At 41.1% G+C, this 23,696-nt stretch overlaps 1 protein-coding gene across 4 annotated transcripts in view; it reads left to right on the plus strand.

Moving 5' to 3' along the window:
- The first annotated feature begins 302 nt into the window (after positions 1–302).
- raraa (retinoic acid receptor, alpha a) overlaps positions 303–23,696 on the plus strand; it is a 196,719-nt gene continuing 173,325 nt past the window's right edge. For 3 of the 4 annotated variants that reach the window (XM_030121478.1, XM_030121479.1, XM_030121482.1), the window contains exons 1-2: positions 303–577; positions 20,068–20,137. The gene's annotated coding sequence lies outside the window, so the exon portion shown is untranslated. The remainder of the gene's footprint in view (positions 578–20,067; positions 20,138–23,696) is intronic. The other variant, XM_030121481.1, reaches the window with a different exon arrangement.

Raw genomic sequence — 23,696 nt, forward strand, 5'->3', positions numbered from 1 at the left:
TTCTACATGATTGTTTAAGCTAAAACAAAGACAAAAAATTAGAATATTATTTGTAGGTTAACATGCTTATTATTTTACAGGTCCGGCCCACTTGAGATCACATTGGATAATACATGGGCCCTGAATTAAACTGAGTTCGTCACCCCTGGTATAAAGTAAACAGGGTGGTGGACTTGTCTGTACTGCGCATCTTCTTGGAGGATCAGTGCGCACATCTGGCGCGAGCAGGACGTCCACTTTTGAGGACTGGCCCCATAAAAGGAAAGGGGCGTGGTCTGCGCTGGTGTTGGATTTCACAGCCAGAGAACGTGACTGCAATGGTCGCTTTTGCGAAAGCTGTGCCAAACTTGCCCTCTCTTTGAAAGCGGTCTTTCGCCTTGTACCTATGCTTTTGCGGGAGGTTAATTCCACTCAGCAGCCGCGAATGCCACAGTTTGGAGATTTGAGAGTCGACAGAAAACTTTAAAAAGAGTATCGCCGCGGACAAATACAGCTGCGCCGCTCAACTTCCAGCAGCAGCAGCAGCAGCAGCAGCAGCAGCGCGAGAGGACCGGGAGGAGGAGTCAACAGGTCCCAGGTATTACCATCCACTTGTCATTGACAGCCTGTCAACATTTGACAGCATGCGTTCATGTCTCAACAAGAGGCATTCAGGGTGCCGTGTAAACTGTAGTTTTTTCGCCTGGAGGATTTTAAATGCGTCATGTAAGGCTCCAGTCATAATACAGTGTGGTAGTTTTTTTTTTGTTTTTTTTTTAAATACTGTTCATTATTACCGGGGTAGTGAGAAAGAGTCAAATTAGTAATTACCGACTCTTTCTGCATAAGCTTTCATTGTCGCAAAGACATTAAAACATGTTGGTGTGAGTGTCATCATCTGTGGATATGGGGTCTGTGAGGGCAGCTAGCATGAAAAGCTAACGCTCGTCCGCTCCGCTGTGTAGCATGAACACACAAATATCAGCGCTGACAGTTTGTTGAAGTCGATTAGCGAAGCCAGGCTGTTTATCCGTCTACCTTTGCACCTCAGAAAAGTGCCGATAAATGGAGTTAAAGCCGGTATCTGCGCGATGGTGTGTGGTTTTCTTCGAGAAGTAACGCTTTTGCAACGTCAGGGCAACGGAATGTGGAGAAATATGCATATTTGCACGGCGGGAATTTGCTCGTTTCTCGTTGGGTTTACGTTTTTGTTGTTGGCATCATTGAGCCGGGGGTGAACTTTGCTCGAGTGTGGTAGACTTTGCCGTTGACACCGATCATATCATGATCCCACTTCCTCTCCTCGTTGTGCTGTAAATGGATGAACAGGCATAGCTCACTGTGGGGCAACCACAGCCTGCATTCTTTAGATGTGCTCTAATGCTGAGCTGAAACTTGATGACCCAGGACACACATGCATTCATACATACATACATACATACATTCTTCTAGTGCAAAAATGACAAAAATGAAGCCTGTGTGTGCTCTGAGCTGACAGACAGGCCCCCTAATTTGTTAACACCCTGATTATCCCCCTTGTGAAGATAATGTGGCAATTGGAGGTGTCTGCATCCCTGTGAATTAAATGTCAGCACTGTGTTATAACATTTGAAGTGTATACCCTGCAGCATAAGTGTTGTAAAATGTTGTCTTGTAAAACCGCAGATTACAGTGTTTATTACCCTCCATTTGAGCTGTAACAAGTACTTCAGAGCTCTTTACATTTTAATTTGAGTAATCCAGCTATTATAAGCACTTTACAAGAGCTACAATGTGCCTTTGGAAGAGAAAGATTTGTTGAATGATATTGCACAGTTAATGACGCCTCACTCTTCCTCTTCTTCAGACATGGCAGAGCACACTGATATTCTTTTTAATGTGGGGTGCGGCTAAGGGAAGCAGATGCCCTTTTCGGTGACAACCTGTGACATTCAGAGCAAGATGCATTAGAGGTCACGTCACCGAGTGGGAAATGCGGTGTGTCTGAGGGTTTTCCCACCCTGTCACCTCTTCTTTTGTTGTGATTCACAGTTAAACGATGCCCCTGTGACTGGGAAGGACTGAGCTAAATGCAGATTGTCTGCTTTTTCACTAAACTGATATATATAACAGACATTTTAAGGGTAACCTTTGGTTAAGTCATCTGAATGGAGCAATTTTCTTCAAATTTCCTTATTGAAAGCTCTCAAATCATTGTTGACAGCAATTGTAGTTAAGTTTTTCTAATAGTAATTTCACTGTGGGTTTTGATTGTTTATAATAATATATTATAAACTGAAAAACCCAGCGCTAAAGTATGCATCTCCTTCCAAATGTTGAACTTAGAAGGAAACACACATGTTGCACTTGTTTGGTATGCAGTGGTATTTTGTTATGTAGCAAGGCCAAGAGTTTTCTGTAATACTGTCAAACCTTCTTTGAGAAGCGTCAACGGGAAGTCGGTTCTCCGCATGTGAACAGTGCCAGTTAAAGGCCTCGCACGCTTGGGTTTCACATGGTACTAAATGTGTCATCATAGTGGAGGCTGTGGCACACACACTTGGCCCCGTTACATCCCCCGCCCCCTCATCATGTCCCTTTCCTCTGCAGATTGTAAAGTCAAGTGTGAATGACACTGAATAGGACTGTTTTTTTTTCTTCGTTGTTCTTTAAAACACAGCAGTAGTGAGTCAGTGGCTCTTGGGTTTGTCAGTTCATGACAGGTTTTTTTTTGCTCATCACACATGGAACAAGTGGTTGTACCAGAAGAAAGGTGATTTTAAAGACATTTTAGAGGCTGTTTTTTGCATAGGATATGAGCCTTTCAATCTTCCAGCTAACCTGTTTTCTGAATTTAGACTTTGAGCGACCTATTTGTAATGCAGTTAGATAGTGAGTACAGTTTGTCCTTCCTTCCTCTTGACACTGTCATCTGCACAGTTTAGTAAATCAACACACTGTTAAATCATAGAAACAGTTTTGATCAAAGTGACAAATAAGCCTGTCACAAATATGATAGAATCGCCTTAGCTGAACTGGCAATTACTCGTGCTTTTTTAATGAAGCCATCACTTGTGTTGGTTCCTGTCATCATCAGTCAATCTCTGACAATTGCCCTGTGCAGTTTTGTTTACAAAGACTAGAAAGCAAACCATACTTTATCATTTATGTGTTCATGCCTCTCAAAGCCGCTTCTTCTTCTTTTTTGATACTGTATACTTAGACTTAGTGACATAAAATTAACAGGAGAAGGCAATGGCAACTAATTGTTTACTAAAATTTCATTTGAGAGCCATCATCATTCACAAATTACACTAAAATTGTCAATAGAGAGCTGAAGTCCCACCCTTTCTGGTTGTGCACCAAGGGACTTTATTTCAAAACAATAAATGCATTAAAGTCAATTGTGAGAGTCAAGTAATATTTTGATCCCCTTTTAATGCTGGGATTATTTCCACATGTTTGTCACTTTAAAAGATAATTGTACAAGTTAAGAAAGTTTTAGTCTATGATTAAAGTGTTTGAACTATTAGAATGGGAAAATACACAAATATACAGACTACACGCCTGAAGGTTGTGAGGTGATGTCATCATCTCTGCAACTTCAACTTGACCAGACTTGTAGTGAGTTTTGCCCTTTTCTAACACTTTTTCACCTCGATCTTGAAGATTGAGGTAAAATGTGCCAAGGCAGCAGGTTGGTGTTGGTCACATGTATCAGGTGTGATGACAGATGAAGTCCATGGCCTTTCTTGACACAAAACCTGATGTTTCTTTACTATCTTTGCCCCAAAACCCAACTTTCTTGATTCTTAAATTATCTTTTAAGTTGACAAACACGATGTGTGTAAATGGTGGCATAATTGAAGTGGAATATAAAAAAAAAAGATTTGTGTATCACCATTGATCACCATTCATATTTTCTTCAGCATAGCATGAAGAGCCAGGACTTCAACTCCCTATAACAGGTGCTGAAAATACAGATTTATATAAAGAGGAGGCAAATTTTATAAATTTTTTATTTTATGAGCAAGAAAGGAATAATTATTAATAATATATTAATCATATCTTATTTATAATATCAGCCTGGTAAGTGCCAGAAAACACTTGTATGGGGAAAGGAAAAGAGGAGGAGAAACAAACAAGCAGGAATAAAATATTTGGAGGAGTAATTACAGATGGCCATAAGTAGGCTCCTAAAATAATTTTATAAATCAGAACTAAAACATTTACAGGTTAAAATGTTTTGCTGTTGTTGACTTAGATAGGGCAGTGTGAGTCAATAGATTATATCCCCATTGTCAAATAAAAGAGGAACCGTCATTTCAATTACATGTTTGGTAGCAGATGTAGAAGAGGAATGACTTTTGGCCTTTGACTGTTGCATGGTGACATGGTGAAAGAAAGATAAACCTTTATGTATCCATGTTCCAAGGGACTGTGAACGTGACCTGCTTTGTGATGATTTTAAAGATCTGCCAGTGAACTAATTTGGCATCATATCTAACTGTCTTTGACAAAATGCCCTTCATGTGTCAGGTGGTTTGGTGTACTTTGGTCTGTAGTGGTCTACACACAACCTTGCCACAACAACCTGCTCCCTTGTTGATGATGAGGCAGGTTGACTCACGAGACTGTGGCTGCGCTACACAAACTCATCAGGCACTGACAGATGAAACATGCTCCCCACAATGGCAGGGCACCCTAGAGATGTGATCCAGCGCTGGGTTAACGGTAAACATGTCTACCCAGTCCCACCTACACACTGTCAGGGTTCTGCTCTCATAGGAAGTGATGTAGTGAAACCACATTTTCTCATAGTATATAGGAAAAACCAGTGAGTTGGCTTTAAGAATTTCTCTTAATGTTTGAGGTTGTTTTTACAATTTTGCCACCGAGAGATGTTTGCTTTGTTAGCGGAAAACTTCTATGCCAAAATTCACTCTTAATTTATACACTATGGACCAATGAGAACATTCACTGACTGTTTCATTAGTGTAGCAAAAAAAAAAAAAATCTCAAGACAAAACATGACTCAAAAATAGCTTTCTTTATTAAAACCAAAATCACTCCTACTTCATTTCCCACTCCTGTTACAGACATGCTGCAAAATAGAGAGAAACTTACTTAATGTATTAGAACTACAAAGGAAGTCCAGTGGAACCAAGCAGTGTAGTTTTACTCTAATGAAACAGGCCCTGAGTCTGTCAAAAAAGTAGAATTAAATTGGGATATTACAGTGGTTTGGCTTTGGTGCCCAATGACGTAGTCTTTGCCTCAGGGACTGGGGCGAGTGTGGGAAAAGCAGGAGAGAAGAAGGGTGGGAGCCGATACCAGGAGAGTGTAGCTGAAGCCGAGTGGGATTTTTTGGAAGGGGAGTGGAGCCGCTGTGATGTTGGGATGTGGGAGCCCCATTCTCGTCGACCGGCGGCAGTTAGACAGGCCAGCTTGTGCATACTGATTCCTCTTCTTCTTTCTACAACTGCTTGTAAGCCCTGCCAGGCATGCGAGGGTTAACTCTCCCCTTGGCCACACTGCCTCTTTTTATTCCTCTTTTTATGGCTTTGATGGTATTAAATAATCTTTACGTGTCAGAGTGCACAGCTCCCAGTGTTCATGTCGGGAGAGCGAGAGAACAATTAGGTCAGAGTGGTAGAATAACTTGGTTTCATCCCAGTCTTAAAGCGGCAGGGTACCTCACTTCAACTTGCTGTTTATATTCACCTCAAACCTTCAAAGTGAGATTTTCAAAGAGGTCCACGGCCAGTGGGGTTATCAAAGCACACAAAGAAAAAGCGTAGTGTCTCAGTTGTATAGGCTCATAATAAGACGTCCCAGGGTGGATTATCGGTTGAGGTATTTTAGGTTCGTCACAATGTTAATTTGCCTGAAGAATCAGGACACATTTGTCTCTTTTTTCTAATGAGGTTGAGCTAAAGACCCATATAACCTATTATCCTGGTTATTGATTTGGAGTAAGATTCAAGCTGCAGAATGATTTGCTGGATTTTGAAATCAATGGTATACTTATCTCAAGTGTTGTGCTGTTTTGTTTTGTTTTTCTCAAATATCGTACAAACCAGTTATATATTGTGTATTTTTCACTCAAGGGACTCACATGATCTTCACTGTAAAAACTTCACTTAACATGTCAACTCATGTCGGACTTTGCTTCTCTACCATTTGGCACATAAATGCTCTGGCCCATGTCACAGTGTTTCATTGCCCTCGTCACAGGGTTTCATACTATTTTCCACACTCGTTTTGTACCTTGGCGTTTTACAAAAGTGTCTCTGCCCAGTCGGACAGTCCCCCGGCGTGACGGTTGACATTTCCAGTGAAAGAGCCCTATTGTTGGTTCTTAATCCCCTTCCACCCTCCTCTCCATAAAACAATGGTATCAATTGCTTCCACTGAGTACATCCACAGCTCTGAGTGAGAGACAGGCTGGCCGGGCCCATATGCTAGTCTGCCAGGCGTCCTACCGTACAGCCAGGCCGACCTCTTCATTCCCAGTGATAGCTTTCTGCTCAGGCATCTGAGCTAATATTATCTCTGTAGCATGAGACCAGCTCTTGATCGTGGCTGCTCTGCTACCTCGTAAATGCACAAATAATGGCTTGTGTATATATTTATTTTCCCGGGGAGACACTGGAGCAGACCAGTGGCTTCGACACACCCCCATCCCCCACCTTCTTAATGAATGGTCTCCATTCTATTTTCCTTCATTTTCCCCAGGACACTACCATTAACTTTGACAGATGATATGTTCTTTCATTGAAACAGTGATCCTGAGCATACTGTCACTGGAAATTGGATTCGCACACCCACCCCTTTGCTCCATGCCTTTTCTCTTCTCTCTCCCCTTTTCACCCCATCCCCTCTTTTCCTGTTGCTCTCCCTCATTCTGCACTTGGGGACATAATGTTAATATTCCTTTTAGAGCTGCACTGTACAGCTCAGCTGCCAAGTTAACCCTGTGCTGCCGTGAGCCTGACAGCTAGCCAGAAAACATGTGTCACTTGTCCAGATGTGCGACTAGTTAGTTTGTCCTGAAGCATTCCAAGATACCCCAGTGTAAAGTCAAGTCATGTGTTCAGTGCCAAGTGTGTGTCTGCAGTCACTTATGACTTCATAATGTTTAGAGTAGGGACAGATGAGTAATCTGCACCGATAGGACATTTGGCGATCTGTCAATATCATCAGAAGTCAGATAGTGGCTAATACTAGGCTTCACTACATGATTCAACACATCTGCCTAGATTCTTGATTAAAAAAAAAAAAAAAACAAAAACATTTGTTTGATTTTCAGTTCCAGATTAATTGATTACTTACTGACTTTTTTGTTAAAGTGTGACAAATTCATCCTTTCATTAGCATATAATCACATGAAAATGAGAAGGCTTGTGTTTTTGGTACTTAAGGAACAGTTGTTTATATAGAGGGAGTAGATCCCCTTTTATGGAGTACAGTCCTTGTTTTTAGGTTGGTTTGTTAATTTATCAAGTATTGTAAAACTTTTCCCATACTTGTCTGCACTTTTAACCTGGACACTTGAATAATTCAGAATGCTTGCTCAGGTGCAAATGGGGAATGAAGAAGAATGAAGACTTGTCAAATTGGATGGCACAATAATCTGTTAGCAATGCACAAGAGAAGTAGTCTTTATTGTACTAAATTCAGTTTTTCTTTCTTTTCTGTTTTTGACAGCTCTGTTTAAGTCCATTTTGTGTCATTACATGTTCGCTTCATGTCCAGTTTCAAAGCAGTGCACAAAGCAAAGCATCTTAAAACTGATTTCAGTGGAACAAATCCTCTCTATTGTGCCTTCTGTGTGGGCGTCTGTGGCAGTTGACAGTGTATTACCCAGCTGCTGTGGTTGCAGCTGCCTGCACATTAGCTTGAGTTGCTGGGCCACATTTATCAGCGTGCAGTGAACACCACTGCGGAGAGATAATGGTCCTGAACTAAGATGATACCACTCTTGCTGCTGCTAGTTCGAACAGCTAGCTGCGGTTCAGCTCATAGTGCAGTTATCGCACTGCTCTGCTGCTTTTGCTTGTGCCTGCCAAGTCTGTATAGAGTAGCTACTGAGCCGCTGCTACTTATTCTGTCTCCATGGGCTGTCATCGCAGTGAAGCCAGAGCCGGTGAGAACCCATCCCACCAAATCACTGTCATACTGAAATGTTGCAGTACAGAGCCTGTTACATGATGGGTTTGTGTGTTTGCAGAGGTGATGTAAAACTAAAATCATCTCAAAAAAGTATGCAGCAAAAGACCAACATAAGCACCTTTGTGGAGCTTAATAATGGACACATTAATCACCCATGTCTTGTTCATTTGAAAACTGGAATTAGGTTGTTTTGGTAGCTTACTCATGAATAGATGTAATGCGCATGATTTAGAAAAAGAAAAAAAAAAACTAACTACAAACACATCATGCAAACTGGGCCTGCAGATGTTTGTCAGCAAGATAGCAAGATCTGTGGGTGAAAATGATGCTCATTCAGTCAGGGAGACACTATCAATAACCAGGAACCTCTGATTGGTTTTGTACTTCATTTCATGTCAACATAATTTCCATTTTTCTTGGCTTTTTGTGTCGCAGTAATAATTCTGTAATATGGCGCACCAGGCAGCATATGGCTGCCATTTATGATCAACGGCTTCTGTAAAGAGGTAACTGGAATATGCAAATGTTGGCATGCTAATGGAATAGTAATGTAATGAACTACGCTGTATATGACCAATAATGAGCTCTGGTTATTGAGTGTTGATAGCTTCTCCTCAACCAGCCTTTGTTGTGTGACAAGCTGCTGATTTTTTTGTCTTTTCTTCATGTTGCAGATGTACACACCATCACCCACAACATGCACATGCATATATATATATAGATACACTGTCTTAGATACATGATCATTACATCCTTATTGATTCATGGCATTGGAAGAAAACCATATTGATAAATACCTGAAGTACTTACCCATTGAAATTGTGAAACTAAATTGGGCAGAACTGAGACAGATGCGGTGCAGTAAATTAAACAAGCAATCTTCTCTGTTGGGTGACAGCACAATGGTGATTAGGGTTTCATGTGAGCTGCCCTACATTATTTATGGCTGTGCTGTGGGCTGCCTGCAGTTGAATAGACCCACAGTCCATTGACTGGGCACATTACAGGAGGCTGACTCGTAGCAAGAGGGAGGGGGGTTAAAAATGGCTTTATTTCCTCTCGAGGAGGTCCATTTTCATCTAAATGAAGGTGGGAGCCCCAAGCGTGTTGTTTCCAGGCCCTGCGTGTGTGAAATGTGTTGACTGTGTTCCAAGAGGCTTCTCTGCACAGCTCTGCTGCTCGTTCCAGGGTGATTTCTGCAGAACCTCTCATTTATACACATCAACCTTCCCTAGTTTCCTTAGTCACTGCCTCCTCAATGTGTTACCAATTGCCAGGTTACATTTTGGCTGTTTTTCTTTGTCCACAGCTGTAGGCACAGATGTCCTGTCAAGTTTGTTTGGCCAGGGGCTCATTTATTATCGAGATCAGCTGATACATAATCTGATGCGATTTGTATGTTCCTGAGTGACTGATGGATTGACTGAAAAACAAGAAAACCTAGAGGATAACAATGTGAACATGTTTTCTACTTGGTTCCAAGTTGATCAAGATCAAGAAAAACACGAAGAAGAAAAAGTCTTTTAACCTACAACACAGCACAGTCCTGAAATCTAAAACGCACAAAGACAATTTAAGTAAGAAGAAATAACTTAATTGAAAACAAGGGCAGCTAAAGCAAGAATGTCATGGCAGATTTGATTTATAAGTCTGTTCCATAAAAGAAGTCCTAGTTTGACTTCTGTAAGCCACTGTCCTATGCAACAGCATATCAGGAAACCAGTCCCACATAAAACGGGATAAGATATGAGGATCAGCTTTGCATTAAGAAAACAGCCTACATCGCTGGTTTCCTTTGATAGTTCCATTAATAGATTGTGGCTTGCTGTGCTTTATCTGGTATCCATGGAGGAAAAAGCTATTCTGTCCTCATCAGCACCATGATCAAGATATTGAAGTTCTAATGGACTTGTTAGCCAAGACTTTGCAGGCGTGGTCCACCTGTAAATTGCTAAAACAGAGACAAATCCTTTTATGGTCCAAATTTGCATTGCAGGCATTCTTTGTAGAAAACAGTAACTGAAACTTTTGGCTCTGGTCTTATTTGTACTTTCTGCGCTAATCTGTGTATTAAGGAATAAGTCCAGCTGTTTATAGAAGTACACTGAATATTGGCAAACAAAGGAAAACAGGATGAGCTTAATATAATTTATGGAAAACACCTTCCTGCTCTTAATCATGTCCTACTGATCATCTTGGAACTGACGTAGTTTATGTGTGCTAGAACCACATTAAATGGCTGTTATGTAGCAGAAACTAAGTCAAATGCACAATTATTGAAGCTACATCTGGTCAACAAGAAAAATTATCCGCCTCTTCCTCTGAATCCTGGTGTTTCTGAGGTTTCATGCTGCTAATTTGTGACACACTACTTGATACATACATGATACTAATAATCAAAAGACATAGAGGTCTTCACAGATCTGAGCACCTAAGACTGAAGTAGGCTAACATTAGTGTGACGCACATTAGCATTTACAAGTTGTAAGATGCCATTTATTAATATAACCTTCCAAAATATCCATTACAGCTGCACTTCCATTTTTTTAATAATATTACTGACAAAAACCTGCATTAGTAACATTATTCTAGCACAGAGTACCATCTAAGCGAAGTTAATGTATGCTGTATGGCTTAAGGTGGAGATCTACCACTCAAAGCAGGGATGGATTTAAGGGGAGAAGCTGCTCTTTATATTAAGCATAAATAGTCCTTGGAATGAGCGATCAATAAATGGGCTACAGAAAACATAATATTGCCTCTGGTTTGTGTGTGTGTTTGTTGAGTATCAGCTCTGCCGCTTACAAATGAGGAGTATATGTTCAAGAGTTCTCGCTCCGTCAGTGCATTTCTGTCCCAGCTGATTATAGATGCTTTTTCACATGCTTTAGAAGAGAAAGTAGTGGTGTAATCAGTAGCATTAATAACGGATGTATTCCATATATAATCTGCTTTTATCTTGCAGAGGTACAAGAACTGAACCATCATCAGTCTTTAGTTTTGTTAGAAATTGTGTTTTTTGCTAATGATTTTAATGCCAGCTCTGAAAAACTCATTTGTCTTTATTCCGGTGGTGATAGCTCTCATTTTGTTTCTCCTTCACTCCTCACATGCACTTTGGAACTGAACATGGACAGTGGTTTAAGCAGGAATGTGAAAAATGAAGAGAAAACATTTGGATCTCTGCCTAGTATCACACCTGAACGTGTGAAAGGGCTGCCTTCTTGCCTTTTGACTTCCTTTATTATTGTCATATTACCAGTTGAAGGAGCTCTTTACAACATCGAGTCTCAATATTATATGTAAAATATACGTTGACTATGGTCAGTTTAGAAAAAATGCATCAGATTGTCAAGAACTGTCAATGAAGATCTGTTAATCTTCTGTGCCTTAGAGGTGTGGGCGTTGAAAATGTGGTGCCATCTCTAATTTGTGTTTTGTTTGTGCATGTCACTTGTAGAAGCGTTATTGTAGACTTCTGCCCATGCAGAAGTTATAAAACAGCTAACAAGAAGGCTGTGTTTGTTTTGTTTGTAAAATTAACTGTCATCTTCATTTTGATGGATGGTTGTTGCGTGAGTATGTCCCAATTTTCTTCTCTCACAACAGCGTGTTTTCATTCTCACTTGGCCTTTGGCCCAGGATACCCACTCGAGCTTTAGTCCACTTGTCCGGAGCACTAAAACAATGCTGAGCTGCTGTGTCTCCTCAGAGCGCCACTGTCGGACTGTCCCCTGGGGGCGGGTGTTTTCTGATAAGTCTGTGCCAAATCTGGTCCCTGTACTCAATTACTTCTTTGTCATTTCCTCCATGTGAATGTCAGTGTGGTGAAGCTGTGGCTCCATGGGTTGTCTGTTCTCAGATACCTTGCATGGCTTTCATCAGGACTTAGGCAGTGCTGTTTGCCTCCCCCTCAACCACAACCACAGCCTCTTCATCCTCCAACCATTGTTTTCCTATTGAATGAAACCTAATTTTTAGCCTCTCTCATGAAGCATGAAATACAAGCTTTTATGTTGGCATTGGCAGGTATTTAAACTCCTGATCTGATCCAGAGGGTGCTCATTAAATAGTCAAAATGATGTAACGTTTCACTGCTGCTGCTGTGTGCCAGCATGCCATGTTTTTCCACTTAAGGATTCCAATATTTGTCTCTGTCATAAACACAGGGCATCTGGTTGCCAGTAGTTGGCTCGGCCTTCATTTGGACTTCATTTGACATAGAAATGTGGCTGAATTCTTCAGAGAGACGCTGTCTGGGTTCTCATTTAGCAGCTCTCATAGGTATGATAAATGTTACTAATCACCTATTGACCTGACAGGTCAAGCCTTTGCCCTGTTGCCCATCACCCTCTTCCTCCCTGCTGTCTCATTTCTGCCTCTGTACCCTGTGGATAGCCTTTATCTTGCTCAAGCAACATTTTTTCCTTCCCAATACTACAGATACCACCTAATACAAGTATGCACTTCTCTTGTTACCAGTCAAGTGTGCGATTTTTTTTTACCCTCCTCTTGGCCTCTGGAATAAATGTGTGTTGGGAATGTGATTAGATACAGTGAGCTAGAACAGATATGCTTTTCTCTCTTTGTTCTCTGCTTTAGTTTTGACCTTTGCACCTTTAATATCACAACTAGTTTTAAGGTCTTTGCTGGGGAGATAAGTAAGTAGAAGAAAGTGTGAGATTATCAGGTAAATAATCTTTTGAAAGAAATGAATTTGTTTGAAAAGCCAAAGAAATGGGTCCGTGAATGAGTATGCACACACATACATGCACTGTGTATCTACGCTAGATGTGTTTTTCTGTTCTTTTTCTTCCACTAGCAATGAAAAGAATTGCAGAAGAGCTTTTGTTCTTTCGAAAATCCACCTGATAATGTTGGTAGCTGGCACTTTGCCTGAACTGCTCGGATTTAAAAGATGAGGAGAAAAAAATAAATTCCTGGTGTCTTGTGCTCAGCCCAGTGTTGCACACTTTGCAGCACAGTGGCCCAGATTTTCTACAATCCCCACTGAAACGGCTTTTCTGTTTGGAGCCTTTAGAAGTGGATGGGGAATGTCACTTTCAAAGGGGAACCCTCTGAGTTGAAGAGTGCAACACAGGTAGGAATCACAGTGCCGGCAGTGCATGGCAACACCAGCATGATGCCAAGTTTTAAGCTCACAGATAGGCCCATCCTCTTCTCCCTACCCGCTGAAATGTTCCACAGGAGACTGATTGAGCCACTTGACTATCGCTAAGCTGCGTGAAGAGTGCTACTTCCATAATAGAAGAATACTGCTAAATCAAGGCTTGACAAATCTACTTTCTCCATGTCCCCATATTGAGAGTTGGGGGATTAGACTCTAATTTTAGTACCACTTTATCTCTTCAGCTGCTTTTAAGAATTAGTTCCAAATAACAAAAAAGTGTGAAAAATATGAAGGGTTTTTGGGGGTCTAACGGGAGGGTGGTGGGAGTTGGGTATTGTCGCAGAAGCGAGTCGGAGGGAAAGAGATTGTGCAGTGGCAGTGAAGGGCCTCGAACAAGAGTTTAAATTTACATACAGATCTGCGCAAAAAGCTACCCTTGTGACAACTGGACAGAAGGCAGTTGTAAACCTACATTGTGCAGCCGTCATCGTGCCATACAGTGTCTCAAGTGGCTCAAGCACTGAGATGACAAAGCCTGATGGGTTTTTCAAGTAATCCCAGGTCTTTTAAAAAGTCTAAAATCCAATAATCATAATTTAAGACCTCAAAATGACTTCAAATGACTTCAGTTTTCTTTCATATCTTTGCCAGTGTGGATGTGAGTGAAAATGCTCTGAAAAGATGTTGAATATAGGTTCTTGAAAACTTTTCAGACTGTATGTCAAATGAATATTCAGAAAATTTGCAGAATAAAATGCGTATTTCCATCTGCAAACATCATGTATATATTAGCATTTGGTCCTCATCATCAGAAATGTTTGCCTGGTACATGTAGTGTTTCATACAATAGTATTTTATGTGAGCACAGGTTAAACAGCTGGTCTAGACTATTTAACATTAATTCAGACTTTTCTCTGGTTTGCCAAAGCTGCTGTTTAACATTTGTGGAAGCATTTTGCACATGGTGGCATTTCATTGCTGCTTCCCATCTCCTTCTGTATTTTTTGTTTATTTCTTGTGTTAATTGCATTCTCCTTATTGGTCCATGCATAGAGACATAAAAATGTACTAAATGTGTTTTTATTGCACATTTACACCAACTTTATCACCTCTCTCAAGTGTAAAATGTTTGTGATATTTTGAGTTTTTTTTCATACTGTGTTTTCATGCATTTTTTGATGTGCAAAATTGAAATTGTAAATGGAGATGGAAACGATAGAAACACCAATTATGAGAAACTCTGTTGCTGTCCCTCGTTCAGTTTTAGTTTTTGTGATTGTCTGACAATATAAAACATTTGTGTTTGTTCTAGAATTGTAGTTTCTAGTTGACTCGTAGCAAATCAGCAGTCAGTTCATCTAGTCTAAACAAAACCACTTTTCTGGCCTCATTCTAATGTCACAGCTTGGACCTTTCCATCTCATGTGTGTTTGGCCGCTGTGACACGTCATCAATACAATACGACTATCAATACCCACTGGAGGCAGTTGCATTTAAAACAATGCAGGACGCAGAGTTGGTGTGCATTCAGCACTTTTGAATAGCTATCAGATTATTGATTTCCCCTTCAAGGTCGGCATCAATTCCTCTCTGCCTGGTCTTTTCAGTTTGTGACAGCGGAGGGCAAACCCATGTTAAAAAACTTGCTGTTAAATTGAGTTGGGAGGGGGGGATCCATTAAAGAAAAACACACCATGGCATTTTTTACTCAGATTCACTTCTCTCAGAGAGGAGCCCTTGTCATTGCGGGCAGTGTTTGGGTGTGATTATGTAATCCATCAGGGTATTACCATAAAGTGGGGGAGGGTGGGGTGTTGAGGGGTTGGAAAGTAATAGTGGTGCTACTGATGATCATCGTCTAGCAACTGCCCGAGGGCAGGAATGTTTTGTGTGCCGATGTGTCCGACAGGTGGCTAGGAGACGCTAATTGATTAATGATCAGGGTGATATATGAGCCCCCACAGCCAGCCTAAACATAAAGGCTCAGAGCACTGGTGTCGTCCTAAATCATTTCCAACCAGGCCAGTAAACCCAAAACAGTTCCCTTATTAGCATATGAAAGACCCATGGAAAGCGGGACTATCCCATCCAAGCCCTTTGTACCCAACCTATTGTCAGCGTCCAGAGTCTGAATTACCAGGCTATCATTTTATGCCAGATGAATAATGACAGCAAAGATGGTTTTATAATAAGGGCTATTCAACACTAATGAATGATTAACATCACCTCAAACTAAGCCTTTGACATCAGTTTGGATTTAACCCCCCTCACTGCCTGCATATGGCTTTTACCAAAGCAACACTTGCTCGAGGAGTGTACACATAAAAAAGAAGTACTGTTTCCAGCAGTGTATGAAACGCAAATCACTGTTATTCCACTACATGACATGAATATTTCTGCAAATCTCAAACTTGAATGGATGTTCTTTATTATTATTATTATTATTATTATTATTATTATTATTATGCGTTACAGTAATTACAATTCCCTACACCTAGAGGTGAGATAATTTACATACCTTCACCTTACATAGGTCTTTCCTTTCTGTACATCATGGAGCTGACATATTTTCCATTCAGGCAGTGTCAGATTTTCTCTGAGTGATTGGACATTAGTGGAATTCACCTGCCCCCAGATGATCATATTTCTCACTTGGTGTTCCACATAACACTGTCACAATGAATTAGTCTCTCTCAACTTTCCTCTCACTTCCTCCCGCTCTGTCTTTTCCTCTCGGAGTCTTCCTCTCACTCTCTTTAGTTATTTACCATTCCACAGGGGGGCCTTGCGTGACCCTCTTCATTGTTTTGTTTGGATGACTCTGAAGGACAATGGCAGTCTGGAGCCTTGGCCAGCGCTCAGCGTGTGTGAATCTGCATCTTTCCATTGGGAGTGCTGTCGTCCGATGTCAAGAGAGGTTATGTGATCTATGTGTGACTGAAGGGGGTTTCCACCGCTGAGAGTCAGTGCCTCAAGGAGAGAGGTTTATATGGTGTGTGTGTGTGTGTCTGCAGAGCCTGTGGAATTTTATAGAACCAAGCGAGTTAAAACAACACATTGTGTCTGTTTTAATATGAGCTCATGACTCTCCCTGCAGGGCGTCCATTCCCAAGTAACCACACTCTTGGAGTCTGCTGGTCGTACCCGCAATCGTTTTTTTAAACACACATTTGTACTCTGCTGCAAAGGAGAGGTGCTACTGTCACAGCGGGCAAACATAACTCGCAAGGCCAAAGAGTGATTCTCCCTTAGAGTGGGACTGCCCCTCCCGTCAAACCTTTTAACCATCAGTCCTTCAGTTACCCATGTACCAGCCCCATGTGCCAAAGCTGGGCGTCAAGGATCAGGTGACTTTGCTGCATTATCGTCAAAGACTTCACTTGGTGAAAATGTGGCTCCCTCAACAATTAAGGCCCTCTAGGTGCAGTAAATTGGGTTTCATTAAAAAGCAGATGGACTGGCAGGGCTCCAGCAGTGAGGGCCCCTTTCTAGTCCTTGTGTATCTGTGTGTGAATGTGTCTGTTTCTGCAGGTGATTTTCTGCGGTGGGTTTCTTACACCCATCAGCAAGGATAAAGATGTGATTACCCCAGGCTACTCCTGTCCACTCTAATCAGTGTTAAGGCTTCAAGTCCTCACACATGGATAGCCACACTTACACACTTTTACACACATGCATAAACTTTGTCACCCTTTCATCCCATCTGATTTTTCTCAAATTAAGCCATTCTTGGTCCAGAGGATCCTTCAGATGCACAAACAGGAAATGTGGGCATTTAGTAGCACAGGAAGTGGGATGAGGAGTCATACAGGGTCTGCATGGAGGCCAGCTAATTGGCTGACTGCCTGCGCTGCAGAAACTCAGAGACCTGCCTAAGGCTGGAATCAACTCAAGACCTGTTTCATGAAAATCAATGAATGAAACTAACATATTTTTTATTGGTAATAACACATGCTGATATCCTCTCAATGTTTGTTTGTTTGTATTCTTAATTCAAAGTCCACATGTATGGCATATACTTTTATTAAATAAATTAAGTTATATTAAATTACACTTTTTTGTCCATATTGCCCACTCCTAGACCTGACCCTAAATTCTGGCTCAGGACCTTTAAAAGGGTCAAAGACTTTTTTTATTTGGTCACCAATTGAGTGAAAAAAACCCCCAAAAAACTATGATGCTACAATAAAATATAACTATTATGAGTTCATTTTCCTCAGTAGAAGGTGAGTGTTTTTTTTTTTCTTCTAACAGTCTGTTCAATCATGCCCAGATTCTGTGCATGATTTTCTTTGTTTGATGACGTGAAAACACAATGATATTGAAATGAAAATGCAAGGAAGATTCTATGTTTATATGTTGGGAGAAAGCAAAGAAAGCTTAAAAATCCCCAAATAAAACATTCTAAGCCAAAATCAAATTTCCTGTGCAAAGAAAAGACATTCAGGAGACTGTTTTGACAATGGGAGGGAAGTAAGTCAGTCATGTTTGTTTGTATCTGTTTGTGTCACTGACTTGCAGGCTTGTCCTTAATGTGGATTAGGCAGAAAAGAGCATTTATTCAACATTGTTGGGATGGTGGAAGGCAGAAAAAAGTGTCAATGATGTGGCAACATAAGATGTATTTTTGTAAATTTGAATCTCAGGGTGACACCAAGTTTCTCTCAAGCTGAAAAAGTTTGAAAACTCCTGCACGGAGGCGTCAAATGTGTCTTATTAAGATGATGCAGTTGGTTGGAAGTTAGTTGCAACTGAACTATTCAACCTGAAACTTGAGTGTCACATCAGCGCAATCCACCAGAGAAATGCTCTGAGTAGATGGGTGCTTTTGCACAATTCCATAATTCACTTCAAGAATTGGTATTATAATACTTATTTCATATCCTATTTAAAGGCAGAGCAATCGATACGTGTGTGTCACTTAATTGGCTGTCACTATTGCATGAACTACAACAAAATCCCACAAGCAGTAAGGTTTTGATATTAGAAATATCACAGATTTTAGCAGAAATTAGTCATTTTGATAAACCCACACAGCAACACATAATTGCAAATCACATAATATTTGCTGTTGACTCCACCAAAGTGACATAGATATTATTTAGGCTGTGGATTGGGGGTGTTGCATTGGATTACATTAGTTTCAATACATTTGCTGTATGAGACATTAACAATCTTTGTAGGATACGTCTGTAATTACCACACTTGATAGAAGGATTTAAATTATCTGCTTGAGCCCCATTTGCCAATGATAATTTTCTGGCTTTTTCTCTGTCCTAATTATTGCACAAGCTAAAGTTGCATATTTACCAAGGAGGTGAGTTTTTCACTACTGCATGTCACTGTCTTTTGTAACCATGAAAATATATTGTATTGCATTCATGTGGCTAAGGCTTTGTGGGAATTTGCATTCATGATTCCAGATTAAGTTTCAATTAAGGCCAGATGGAAGTTTGCAGCATGCATATAACTTGGTCTTTGTAGTAAAGATAAATATGTTATGGTGAGTAAATTGCTATATCTTTATCTCTGCTGTTTGACTGTCCTCAGGAGCTTGTGTTAACAAATTAGTGTTAAATTCTTTTGGTCCTTGTAAAATAGCACTAAGGCCACTTTGGCCTGGAGGGAAGGGATTTTTTTGGAGTAATATCATGACCCAACTAAAAATCAACCATTACCATGGATGTCAGCAAAGATCCATCGTGATATAACTTTGTGCTTCCGCTGTGTAGTGAAGTTTAGAAAACTTAATTCTTCACTGTGACAAGTGCCTAGTGAAGTGAAATAAACCCAAACAGACCACAGTTTTAAATGTCATTGGTTTCTCTTGAACATGCCTTTGGAAAACCCTGGTATCCGCAATCTGCATTTTATGAGAGCTGGAGAGATCCGGTAACCAGGATATGCTAAAAAAGAGATGGCCTCGGTTTTCTCCTCAAAGAGAAAGAGTGGATAAACACTGCTCCTGAGTGTTTCTGACGCAGACCAAATTACTATTCAAATGATATTTACCATGATTGTGGAGTACAGTATTTGTTTTGAGTCCGTGAAATCCAACAAAGTGCCCTTTAACATATGCTAACTGCTATCCTGTTATTTTCACCATGTTGTTTTGGTTAAGAAACAATCCCACAAAACATTTTCCATGATTATTGCCACACAAAGGTGACATTTATCAATGTTTTTGAGTGTTGTATGACATTTTTTATTTAAACCTGCAACTCGAGATGTTGGAAAACACTGCTGTTGTTTTAGCCACAAAATTGTCCTCTTGTGTGCGAGACACGCATACAGTATCACTAGATCTATGTATTCCTCAGCTATTCATCCGTACAGCATTTGCTTAGCTGTCCTTCTAAGAAGAGATGACACGCTCCTTTAGATTTGTCTCCGTGCTGGTGATGAAGGCGCCTCTGTGTTCCTGCTTGTGCATCAGGCTAAGGGGATTTCTAGGCCGCCACCTGATTCACATTGCTGTAATTGAGTTGTGGCCATAAGCACTACTGTGCTTGCCTAGGCCCTAGGTAATTCACACACCACAAAAGCACTGTTTTACTCCACTTTTCACATGATGTCTGGGGCACAAATGTAGCGAGTGAGAAAGTCCAATCTATTGGAAAAGGGCGGGGAGATTACAGGGAGTATGAGAGTTGAGGAAGGAAAAAGAGAGTAATAGTTCTCGTGTATTGAAGCAGTTCTCTGCCAGAGAGACTGGGGAGTCACTGAGTCTGCAGCACGTGGATAAGGACCACAAAGCTCTTGGTTTCAAATATCTTTCTCTCTCTTTCTTCCTCTCTCCTCAGAGCTTAGGAGCTGCAATCGATTCAAGGGGAGATTTCCTTGGCCAAGGACAGGGAGATTGACGTTTTTGGGGTAAGCCCGAATTTGTCGCTCCTGTCAACTCCGGGTAATTGGACTTCTTCACACTCCACACTGGTGTCTGTGGGTACAAAACACCATCTTGCTCTCTATACATAGTATTGTTCCTCATCATGTGACTGCCATATTGGTTTTGTGGTCGGACTGAATGCAAGGCTCATGACTGAGTCCTTTGTCTGTGTTTACCCTGTGTCACATCTTCTGCTTTTCACTCCCATTGTAAAGGTCACCGTATTTACACAGCTAAGTGTGTTTTCAAACCTGTGGAAACATTTTTTTCCAGACACACTCATACATACAACACCCTGTACTGTTCAGGAGGTATTGTGACCTGTGGCCTGCATGCCGCCAGTGGTAGGATCAATCTAATCCTGGATCTGTTGCATCAGAGTTGAGGTTGGAAGCAGGGAGATTTGGTCTGTCATGTTAAAGCGACAAACACCAAACAAAAACAACCATTCATCATTAGAGGCTGGCTCAAAAAACTTGGACCATCACTCTGTGAATATGAACTCATTCACTAAGTTAACATATGCTGTTCAACATTGTTGCAACAAAGAATATTAATGTGCTCTTCATTTACTCATGTTTTGCTAGAGTTCTGCCACAATAATGTCAAGGAGCAGCTGAAGTCGGTCATTTCCTTTCGTTTCTTTCATAGGTCTGAGTCTCCAGGATGAGGCACAGCTTTTCCTCAAACTGTCTTGTTCCTCAGTGTCCTACTTTATGTCTTTTTCTGCTTGTACTTGCATTTCCTTGTCCTGTCTTGTCTTCTGCCATCCTATCCGGTTCCGTCTATCCCGTCATAGCCACGGAGAAAGGTGATCTCTTCCTCCTAAATGAACGTCCCTTGACATACAGTACCACACTCAGCAGGAGCAAATATGGTACTGTAGGTGTGCCAAGATGCTAGCCAATACCCAGAAGAATGCAGAGTCTCTCTACAAAGCACCTCCTTCATTGGATGCCCACACTAAAGAAGGCGTGCTTTAGTGTGCAAACACATATTCACACCCGCAGAAGACGTCCAAGTGTTGTAACTGAGGATGACAAGTAGTCTGGCAGACACGCCACTGTTAGCAACCAGTCTGGAATATTGGTGGCTTCACGGGCAGCATTTAAGTGTGTACTCTGATTTCCGCTCTCCTCTTTTTTCAGAGTTAAATTTGCTTTTTTGATGTAAAGAACTGGTAAACAGCCAGAAACCATGTTGGAATAAAGTAGGTCAGTTATGATTTGGCTCTGGGTTTTTTTGTTGTTGTTTGAAGGGCATAAAACATTATTCCCATCATCTGTTCATGATATTTATTTCATCTCTTTATTGCATGTTATGAAAACCATGCAATTACTCCATTAGCTGCTTCATTTATTCTTTGCTGTTTTATTTCCTTGTGATTTGGCACCATGTAGCACATGCAGAGCCTGTATGCACTTATTTTCTAATATTTCTGACTCTCTCTCCTGTGTCTGAGTTAGCAGGTTTGGGGTTTTCATCTCTACATAAAGTGGTATTTAACCCCCCCTTCCCCGTCATAATTTAGATCCAGTCTCATAAGTGGGTTGGGAAGCGGCCCGGCAGTTGATGTGGAACACATGCCTTTAATGATTCACACTCAGTGTGCGGTAGGTCGGTAGTGGCTGCCGAGCCTGCTGCCTCTCCCTCTGTCCAGAGTGGGACTCCTGTGTTTTTTTTGTTGTTTTTTTCACTGTTGTTTTTTCTAACTTCGTTCCACACATGGAAACTTCAGGGAAGTTGAAATGTGTTGTTTATGCACAGTTGTTCCTGTGCAGTGGTGCTCTTTAGTCTCCCTAAAAGCTGGACAGAGATGAATTGTCAGCACTTGACAATGTTGTTTTTAACCCAGACTCGGTCTTATTTTGTCTTGCTAGAGCAGCTTTATATTTCTTTGATTTTTTTTTCTTTATTTAGATTAGACTGCCTTAGTTTTCCTTGCAACTCAAATTGCTTTCAGGCATTTGTTTTTAAGGGTCTTCCTGACACTTCCACGTTCTGATTAAACAGTTTGATATGTCAGATTTTCCAAAAACCGTACATGTAGACAGTTATGGTTCAGTGAACTACTTCAAGCTCCATTGATATGTTTTGCTGCTGAGCTCATTTATTGTAATGCATTTCAATACCAATATTTTGTGTGCCATTTTAACTTCCTCATCAGGAATAGCAGAACTTGACTTGTATATTAGTTTTTATTTTTGAGTGTGCTAAGAGTTGTTCCCATGTACATTAATCCCCTCAGTATTGTTTTATCTTTGGTTGTGCTTGTAAACAGGGACTTTGTGTGTCTACAGTCAAAGACCAGTGAAATGTGCCAGCACGTGACAGGGAGTGGGCGCTGTCTCACCATCCAAGCTGACATAAATTGCTTCCTGTTTTTGCTTTCAGCCGCGCTCCCCCCAACCTCAACCAGTGGGTCTGACATCTTTCCATCCACGCTTCCATCTTTTGTTGTTCCTCTTTTTTTCTGTCTATCTCTTCCTCTGTCTCGCCATCCTGGGTCCCACGCCCTTCTTTTTGGCCTTGTCTGACCCCTTTCTTCCTCCTTACAACTCCACACTGACTGGACAGTCACACAAATGCATTCATCGTGTAAAGATAAATAACCCACTTCCTTGACAAAACTGCAAATGCGTACATCTTTCCCTACTTCTTATGGTCATAAACATTCTTGTCGCCATCGCCTTCAACTAAGTTTAATGCACTTACTGACCTTGCCAGACAAAAGGCCTGCTAATATGCAGTAGATTACTCAAGAAATAACATGTAGATGCCAAGATGAAGCATTGTATTAATGTGCAAAAGTGATGCAGTTATGTGTTTTATGTGTTTCACTGTCGGTAATGGATCATGTTTTTGTCATAATTCACAGAAATGTGCATGTGTTACTGGAAAACCGAGTGCATTACCACTTTTGCATTATTGTGGGGCTAATTTAGATTTAGCTCTTTTCCCACAAGTGCTTGACTAAATGCCCGCAAGTTTACCAATCCTGTTTACTGTGTTTTTATGTGGTGGTGCTCATTTTTACAATACCCATAATCCACAGCATAACAAAGTGCCACTTGTAAAGTGTTGCTTTATTAAAACTATGCCTTTGTGCTGTTTTATGTGCTGTTTTGAGTGAATTGGTGTTAATTTGCTAAGGGTCATAAATTAAACTTTCTTTTATAACTTGCTTTGTAAAGTTTGGTGTCTTAAAGCTGTTTTGGAACAGAGTAAGTGCTTGAAGTATGGAGTCTGTGAGCACTGAGATTGATGAAGCGACCTCCCTGGATTTGGGTGTTGCTACAAAGCACCACCCGATATTGTACGCAGAAAACCCCAGCCACTCAAGGCGAGAGGGCGTAGCTAACAGTACTGAGCAGTCTGCAGTTCCTCTTTGGGGCGCCTCCTGACAGGAACTTGGCAGCAAGGAAACATAAACAAATTCCCTGTGGTGGGCTGGCAGGCTGGGCGGCGCGGCTCCCCCTGTTACCATACATGCACAGCGCAGCCGGGCTGAGGCTAGCCCGCTCAGCTCAGCACCCACAAGCT

This window comes from Sphaeramia orbicularis, chromosome 19, assembly GCF_902148855.1.
Source record: "Sphaeramia orbicularis chromosome 19, fSphaOr1.1, whole genome shotgun sequence".
Lineage (NCBI taxonomy): Eukaryota > Metazoa > Chordata > Actinopteri > Kurtiformes > Apogonidae > Sphaeramia > Sphaeramia orbicularis.